Below are 7,180 nucleotides of genomic sequence, written 5' to 3'. Positions count from 1 at the left end.
GCTGTGTGCCTACCCCCTCCCCTTGAACCCTAGCCTGCAGGAGAGGAGGCTCTAGCAGGGAGATGGCGATGGAACGGGGGCCGGGTGTCCCCAGCCCCAAAGGGCACACAGTGTCCGGGGAGGAGTTGGGGGACCCCCATAGTCCGGAGTCTTCGTTGTGACTTGGGAGCTCATGGAGGATCCTGGCAAGGGGTGAGGTGGGGCTTGGCCTGGGTCAGGACCTGGGCCCCTGGGGAGGCGGCTGGTGGGGGGGAGAAGGGACGGGGGGCCGGCCAGGCTGGCCGGGGCGCGGACTCACCCGCCAAGCCCTTGGCTGTGGCTGGAGGCACCCGGGTCCCAGTGCTACCGAAACGGGGAGCAGGCCCAAGGCCAGGGGCCGTCCCCCGCCCTGCTGTGGGGCCCCAGCTCCCCACCTCAGCCTGCTCGGTCTCCCACCTTCTGGCCCCTGGGCCCGGGCCCTCCTCCCCGTCTCGGCCCGCTGGCCTGGCCTCTCGTTCGGGCCGCCTCACTGCCCGCTCGGCCTCGGCGGCCTTCTCCAGGCGGGCGGTGCTGTGTTCTCACTTGTGAGGCGTCCCTGTCAGAAGCACTTAGTGTACAAATTAGCCGCGGCCTCCTCCCGGCGGTGGGCGCCGGGCTGACAGGGCCGAGGCTCCCGGCGCTCTCCCGCCTGCCCCGGGCACCCACACAGCCCGCGTGCACCCCTGGCCGTCCGCCCACCACCGAGCCGCAGAGCTGTTCCTCGCCTGCCCGCCAAGCGGGGCTCCTCTCGGGGCCCCCGACCCTGACCCGGCCGGGGGCTGACCACGCCGGGGCCAGGCGCTCAGCCAGAGAGCGGGCGGCCAGAGCTCGAGGCCCGGCGCTTGGGTCTACCCCAGAGTCTCGGGCCCGGTGTCAAGAGAGCCGTGGGGGGACCCGGAGCCGGCGCGGCGGCTGGGCAGCCCCCCTGCCCCCCCCCCCCCCCCCGCTGGCTGGCCTGCCACTCAGGCGGGGAAAATCGTGTGTGACAGGCCCAGCAAGGCCGGGCCCCCGGGGCCAAGCAGCCGGGCACACAGCTCCTCTCCCAGCATATGGCTGCTGTCGGCCCCAGGCGCTGCTCGGCCCACACTGGCTCGCAAGCGGGTGGGGGTTCGGGTGGCCTCAGCCCCGCATCGCACCCGTCTGGCCACTCCGCGGCCAGAGCTCGCATGCCTCCCATGACAGGGAGCTCGCTCCCGCTGCACCCAGCTCTCCCCGGCCCCTCCAGGGAGCAGCCCGAGGCACACGGCGAGTCTCCCCACAGACCTCAGCCCAGAGTGGCCGGGGGCCGGCGTGTCCGCGACAGAGCCGTGGGAGGGGCCGCGGGGGCCTCCAGAGGACGGAGCCTGCCGCCGGCTGGGGGAGGGCACGGCAGAGCACGCCTGGGCAGACCGAGAGTCACCGTGGCAGGTCCGGGGGAGCTGCCGCCGCAGGGCTTCTCCTGGGGTCCCCCGCCCAGTGCCGGCAGCTTCCCAGCGGGGTCTCCTCCCTTGGGGGGGGCCTGCTGCACCCCACGTCCCTGGGCCTGTTTGGGCTGCCGCACGGATTCCCTGAGAATTCCCCAGGCTCTGCGTGTGCCTGGCCCTCCCTAGCCCGCAGTGGGGACCCCAGGCCTGTGCCCGTCCTCGCCCGTCGCTGCCACCACGGCTTCCCTCACAAGTGGCCGGGAGTCTCCCATGATCCGCATGGGGCTGGCCGGTCAACAGCCTCAGGCTGGCCTCCGGGTCCCTCAGGTGGGACCCTGGCTCCTTTGGCCCAAGCCCTGGGCCCAGCCCTTCGAGCCAGAACTCCCTGATGCCCTGTCAGAGCCGAGAAGGAAGAAGGACACAGGCTGACTCGTGTTCCGGGCGCAGGGGGCCCCGTGCGGCGCTCACCTCTCCCAGGGGCTCCCAGACCCTGCCTGGGGGCTCCAGGCCGTCTAGGCGTTGGCCCCGCACTGCCCTGCCCGGGGGGAGAGTCCCCAGCCATCGTGCCTGTCCTGGAGAGGGCTGCGCGCGGACACTGAGGAGGTGAGACAGGGCCTCTGTGGGCCTAACCCCGGCCCCCCGCCCTCCCTGCCGCCCCCCTGCACGGACGCCGCAGCCTGAATGGAGGTGACAGGCGGACTGCCGTGGGTAAGCCAGGCGGAGGTGGTAAATGGCCAAAGTGAGGCTCTGGCAGGGGTCAGAGGGAGGGTCGGGGATCCCCACCGCACGCTGCACCCGGACCCGCTGAAGAGATGCTACTACCCTAAAGCCCACCGGTGCCTGAAGCCCCTGGAGACCAAGTGCCCTCCCAGCCCTCTGCCGGTGAGGGGAACGATGCAGGGGTCTCAGAGCTCGGAGCCACACGGTGACCAAGCCCCAGAGCCATGGGCGGCCCTGTCCTGCTTCAGGGGTCCGGACCCAAGCTCCTCCCAACATGTGGAGTAGGTCCCCACCGGGGGTCGTGACCCACCCCCACCCCTGCTCCTGAGTGGAAAGATGCCCTAGTGATGAGGGAGCGGATGAGCCTTGGGCAGAGGCACAGGGGGCAAGGGGCTGGCATCGACGTGCCAGCCTTGCCGAGCTGCAGGGGGTGGGGACAGTCACCGGTGCCCCTGGGGGCCGGCCAGACTCACACTCCCATGCAAAGGCCACGGGCTGCCACCACCCAGTTGGGCTCTGGGGCCCACCCCCACGCAGACCCTCCTGGAAGCCCCCTGACGCATACAGGTCACGCCCCCGGGTGCTGAGCCCCGTGGAGGTGCCACCACCTCTCCTCTTCCTCAAACTCAGACTCAAAAGGCCATGCACAGGAGTGGCCTCCTCTGTGTCCCGTCGCCTGGAGTCCCAGCTTCCTCCCTCCTCTCTGGGCTCACGAGGGCGGGCGTCTGTGGCTGTCCTCTCCGCCCGTGGAAAGGCAAGGTCCCTGCACCCGGGACTCTCTGGCCCAGCACCTTCCTTCCCTAAGTGAGGGCCACAGCCTCCAGCGAGCCCATCCCCTGGGCTGGCGGCTGCGGCCCCTCCCAGACTCAGAGGGCTCGGCCAGAGCGGGTGGGGGAGCAAGGAAGTGTCCCTGGGGCCCAGCGGCCAAGGCCTGGGAGCCTGCATCCCACGCCGTCTCTGGGTGGCCTGTGCCCTTGCCCCCCTCCGGTCCTGGCCTGTGACGAGGGACCCGGGCCCGACTGAGCACATCCAGGGGCCCGTGTGCAGAAGAACAGGCCTCCTGGCCTCTCCTCTCCACGGGGCTGCTGGCGTGACGGCCACTCAAGCTGTCTCCCGGCCTAGGGCTGCCTGCACGGTCAGCTGGTCAGCTGGGCCAGGCCAGGCGGGCGGAGAGGAGAAGGCTGGCGCGCTGTGCCACCCAGCCCCCAGCCCTACCCTTCGGACCTGACGAGGAGAAGAAGCGAGTCCGCTCAGGTGGCGTCAGGGAAGGTGGCCCTGGGCCAGGAAGGAGACGCTCACCCTCCAACCAGTCTCTTTGCCCTGGGCTCCCCCAGAACCACAGGCTCCTGCTCGTGATGCCTGTCACAGGTGACCAGAGCCCCGGGGGACCCATGCCGACGTCTGAGCCGCAGCCTGTCACCCTCCTGCACAGATGGGGAAACGGAGGCCAGGGTCATGGGGGTTGGGGGTGTTGGACTCTGGATCCAGGGCCCTCCTCTGGATGCCCCACTTGAGATGTAATACTCAGAGCCCCTAGAGGACACTTCTCCCTTCCCCCCAAACTGAGTGGAGACTACCCTGGAGCCTGGACCTCGGCCCGCAGGGAGGGTGAAGGAGACCCTCACGGGCCTTCCTTAGCCATCTCTGGGTGAAGGCACCCTCCCCCCAAACAAAGGCAAGACTCCGCCAGAGATGGAGTCTGGTCCTGCCCCCGGCATGTCTGTGTTCACGTCTGGAGCAGAACCCGTGAGGCAGATGAACTTCTACCAGGATCCAGCTGAGAAGTGAGACCCGGGACCATTAGATTTCGGCAGCTTGAGGAGCAACACGGAATCGGCGTCCTTGGGGAGGTGGGCTGGGAACAGGTCTGGCCGCGAGGACAGGAGCAGCAGGGGCTTCTATGGGGGGCCCCCCCGGACACCAGAGGCTGTCCCTGCCCCGCCCCTCCTCCACCACAGGTCCTCCCAGAGGCAACGCAGGCCCTTTGCAGGACCGGCAGGCAGAGAGGTGAGCCCCTGCCACCCCCCTAAGGTGGCGTTTCCAGAAAGGGGAACGTGAGTCCACGGTGACCACCCTTTCCTGAGCCTGGAGCCATCACTGGGCAGGGCAGGGGCTTCGGGAGTGTAGATCCGTTCAGCCTTCTGTTTGGAGACGAGCTTGGCTGGGGAGTGCTGGTGGGGGAAGGAGACTGGCTCCACCGTGGGTGCCCTGGGCTCTGCTGCCGGGCTCCTCCAGCCCTGCTGGGCTCTGTCTCCTGGCCAGGCTGGGCTCCTGCCCCATCCGAGGCTGGGCTGCAGCCCTCCCCAGGCTGGCTCTGTGCCCCACAGCTCCCCTGTCCCAGGGCTCAGCCCCCAGGCCTTGGCTCGGAGGGCGGCTGTCAGGGGCCAGAGCCCTGCCCTGACGGATGAGTGCTGACGGCGCCTCTCCCTGCGCCCTGGGCCGCTGACACCCCGTCACACCGCTGCGGGGACCCGGGAGACCTGGCCGCCTCCGCGCACCCCCGCAGCAGCCTGCAGGCGACGGGGGCGGGGACGGGGCCGGCGCCCCTCGTTCGGCCGCACACCTGCGCCTCCACTCCCCGCTCGTCCACAGAGCTCCCCATCCGTCCCTGCCCGCTCGGGCGGTGCCACGGGTGTCACCGGCCACCGGTCCCCCCGGGACTCGCCGGCGCCGCGGAGAGGGCTGAGCAAGCGGGTCCTGGCGCGCGAGGTGAGTGCGGGCGAGGGGGTGGCTGTGGGCGGGGGGCACCTGGGAGACCGCTCCCCGCGCTCGCGAGTCCCCTCCCCCGCGAGCCCGGGTCGGAGGTCGCAGCGCCCCCGAGCCCCCGCGCGCCGTGGCGCACGCGCGCCATCCCGCCGCCAACTTCGGTGGGCGCGAGTCGGCGTCGGGGGGGCGCGCGCGGTCGGCGGCGGGCGCTTCGGGGACTCGCCGCCGAGTGAGTGACCGCAGACCGCGCGGGGGCCGCTCCCAGCGCCGGGCCTCAGTTTCCCTGCGGGAGTCCGTGTCGCTGCCCCGAGGGGCCCGAGCCGGTCCCGCGGGCTCCGGGCTCGCGGCTGGCACCCGGCGGGGCTGGGGCGGGAACTTCCCGCCGCGTCTTGGGGGCCACGCGCAGACTTCGCCGGGCGCCGCGGGCTCCGATCGGCCAGCGCGCAGGTAGGGCGGGCGCGGGCGGCGGCGCGAAGTTTGGGGGCCGTGCGGGGCCGGGTGGGGCTCGAAGGGCGCGGGGGCGGCGGGACTCCGGGAGTGTCCAGGCGCAGCCGGGGCAGCCCCAACCCCCATGTCCCCCTCACTTCTGCTCGGGGGACCCCCGGGCGCAGCCCTGTTCCTGTAGGAGGGCACCCTCCCTCCAGGGGTGCGGTGTGCTGGGGAGGGGGAAGGAGTTGGGGTCTCCACCTTAGCCCTGTGGGGCTCTGGCCAAGTCTCTGGGGGGCCAGGGGGGATGGGTGAGCTCCAATCTCCCTGCCGGCCGATGGTGGCTGTGGGCACACGGTGCCCTATCTCCTCCCTGGGGTGGGGCATCCTTCTCCTGCCTGGGCACCGGTTCTCTCCTGGGCAGGGAAGGGCTAGTGGGCTCAGGTGTCTGGGCGAGCAGGCTGCCCAAGGACCCAGTCACGCGTACGGACACGTGTGCAAACGAACATGCTTTTGTGGGGGGGGGTGCTTGCTGGTGTCTGGGGGTGTCTTCTGCTCGTGCACAAGCATACTGGGTGGGTGCCAGGTGTCCTCTGGGTCCCCATGGGGTGAGTAGCTGCTAAGATGTTGCCTGAACAAGGCCCCCCCCCCACGACGCACACGCAGGTGAATGACACGAAGAGGAAGCACGGGAAGAGCCCGCCACCTCCTGAGTCCAGGGGCCTGACTGGGAGGTGGGCTGGGTGGTGGCACCAGGCGGCACAGCTGTGTGGCTCCCAGGGCTGGGTGATCGATGGCCCCGGTGCAGCCGTCTCTGTCTCCCAAGCACACAGGCCCATTTGTCATCTGTATCTTGGGGAGGGTTCGGGAGACAGGGATGGGGCCCACCTCTGCTCCCACCACCAAGTCCAAGTGGGTCTGCTGCCCCTCGGGGAGCCCCGGGCCCTTTCCCGAGCCCAGCCCCCTGCTCCCAACCCCCACGCCCTTTTCCAAGCCCCGTCCCCTACAAGACATGGACACTCACAAACCAGTTAGTTCTCATCCGTCTGTTTTCTCCACCCACCCCCCCATGCCCCCGTGGTTGCCATGCTGATCCCCCTTTGAAGGGCTCCTTCCGGTGCTCTCTCCACCCCTCGGGGGGGCACCCGGTGTTGTGGGGCAGCCCACGTGACTGCCGGCCGTGTGCAGAGCCTGAAGGCCAGCAGGGGGGACGGCCTGTGCCCCGTGGCTGCACTACACCCTAGCCCTGCCCTGCTCAACCCCCTGGACAGCCCTGAGTCCGGGGGAACAGGTCGAGTGTGTGCGTATGCACATCTGTAAGCGTGTCTGTTCCCATGTATATGCTCGGGTGTGTGTGCACGTTCCCGTGCATGTGTCCAGGTGCCTCCTCACCGCCCCGGCTGAGCTCTGAGTCCTCTCATGGGCACCGCCGCCATGTCCACTCTGAGCAGGGTGTGTGTGTGTGTGTGTGTGCGTGTGCGTGTGTGCACGAGTGCCTGGGCCCCTTGTGTTCCGGCAGCTGACTCTACCGAGTCGGCCCAGCCATGCAGAGGCTGCCCCTCTAGGCGCCGGGTAAGGGTTCATCTGGAGCCTTGTAACGCTCGTGTGCACACACCCGAAGCCGGTGTGCACACACTCACCATGTGCCCCACGCAGGCGCACACTGGGGCGGTGGATGGCCCAGGTGGCGGCCCAGATGGAGTGTGGAGCCGCTTCTGAGCGAGTGTGTGGGGTGTGGGGAGAGGAGGGTCTTGGCTGAGCTTGGCCGCTGCGGGCTGGGCCGCTGACCTGCCTGAAGTCACCCAGATGGCCAGGCTGAGCAGGTGGCCGTGCCGTGGGGCCGTGCCGGGACGTCCCCACCCCCCCGCCTGGCCCCACACGAGGCTGACCCCCTCCAGTGCCCACCC

Source organism: Martes martes, assembly GCF_963455335.1.
Source record: "Martes martes genome assembly, chromosome: 18".
NCBI classification, from domain to species: Eukaryota; Metazoa; Chordata; class Mammalia; order Carnivora; family Mustelidae; genus Martes; species Martes martes.
This window is presented reverse-complemented; position numbering follows the sequence as displayed.